The sequence below is a fragment of the Papaver somniferum genome, unplaced genomic scaffold, assembly GCF_003573695.1.
Source record: "Papaver somniferum cultivar HN1 unplaced genomic scaffold, ASM357369v1 unplaced-scaffold_16, whole genome shotgun sequence".
Classification (NCBI taxonomy): Eukaryota; Viridiplantae; Streptophyta; class Magnoliopsida; order Ranunculales; family Papaveraceae; genus Papaver; species Papaver somniferum.
Window position 1 is genome coordinate 2064718 of NW_020625486.1, and position 2028 is coordinate 2066745.

A 2028-nucleotide genomic window follows, 5' to 3' on the forward strand; every position below is an offset into this window, starting at 1 on the left:
AACGAGTACAAGAGGAGGTTGCGACACAAGAATCGCGAAATCACCATGGTGGAGATAGGGAAAAAGATCCAGGTGGAGGAACTTCTGTGCTGCAAGGACAAGAGCCTGATACTGAGCAAAGACATGTCCAACAAAGCTCATGTCCTGGACGATAATTCTGCGTCAAAGAAAAGGCACGGAGAATCCAGCAAAAATGGTAAACGTAACAAACGTCGTAACTCCAAAAGTACCCATCTTAAACCAAAGGGAGATATCTCCAAAAACACCATCAAAGGCGACTGCTATAACTGTGGAAAAACTTGTCATATGGCCAAATACTGTAGGGCACCTCAAAAGACCAAAAATGATCCTAAACAGAAAAATAAGGCAAACGTAGTAGATGATTCTGGATATTTTACTGGCATGGTGTCTGAAGTCAACCTTGTCTCTAATATGACCAATGTGAGAGACTATTGGCTAGATTCTGGAGCCACCAGGCATGTCTGCAAGTTCAGAAATGCTTTCTCCTCCTATAACAAAGTAGGAGACGATGAGAAATTGTTTATGGGAAACTCTTCTACCTTTAAAGTGGTAGAAAAAAGCAAGGTTGAATTGAAGATCACTTCAGGAAAAACTCTCACATTGAATGTCGTGTATCACGTCCCGGACATATGCAAGAATCTTATCTCAGAAACCATCTTACTTGGGAAAGGTTTTAAATTTTTAGCTAAGTCTAACAAAGTTGTAATCTCTAAGGGTGGTGACTTCGTAGAAAAAGGATATGTCACTGAAAACATGATTAAGCTTAGTGTACTTTCTTTGAACTTGAATGATAATGCATTTTATTCTGCTTATGTTTGTGACTCCTCACATGTTTGGCATGATAGACTAGGACATGTTAATTTCAAATCCATAGAAAGACTTGCTAATTTAGGCTGCATTCCTAAAATAAACATTGACAGAGGTCATAAATGTGAAACTTGTGTTGAATCTAAATATGCAAGAAAACCCTTTAACAAAAAGGTTGAACGTAGTACAACTCCCCTATAATTAATCCACTCGAATTTGGGAGATTTGAAATCAATACCAACTAGAGGTGGTAAAAAATGGTACATCACTTTTATAGATGATTACTCACGATACTGTCAGGTTTATCTTCTTAGAAGTGAAGATGAATCCTTAGACGCTTACAAATTATATAAACTTGAATTAAAAAACCAAAGAGGTGTTACTATTAAAACTCTTAGGTCAGACCGAGGCGGTGAGTATGTGATACCTATAAGAGAATTTTGCAAACTTAATGGCATCATTCAGGAAACTACTGCACCTTCTTCACCTGAGTCGAATGGAGTAGCTGAAAGGAAAAACCGAACACTCATAGATATGGTGAACGCAATGTTAGCTAGTTTAGGGCTACCTTCGAACTTGTAGGGGGAAGCAATTCTCTTTGCTTGATATATTTTGAATTCCATTTATGAAATCTGACAAAACTCCATATGAGTTATGGATAGGAAGACAACCTTCCTGTGCATAATTTAAAGTGTGGGGGTGTTTGGCCAAGGTGGCCATTCCTCGTTCCAAGAAAACCAAAATATGACCTAAAACTGTGGATTGTGTTTTTCTAGGCTATCATGAGCACACTAGTACTTATAGGTTCATGGTCATTGGTTAGAACACCATAATGGAATCTAGAGATGCAATGTCCTTCGAACACATTTTCCCTTTAGGGTCTGGACCTCTCAAAAGGGTCCGCAATGATCTCATAAATGTTCCTTCGACTAGTCAACCCCCGTCTCTAGATGTTGAAACCGAACCTAGAAGAAGTAAGAGGGTTAGAACCGAGAAAAGTTTTGGTCCATATTTTGTGACTCTTACGGTAGAGTCTGAATCCCAAACCTATAAGGAAGCTATGAATTCTCCGGAAGCTCCCTTCTGGGAAGAAGCTTCGAATAATGAGTGGGATTCCATTCAACAAAATGAAACTTGGGAGCTTGTAGACTTACCTCCTTATAGTAAAACCATAGGTTACAAGTGGGTCTTCAAAATTAA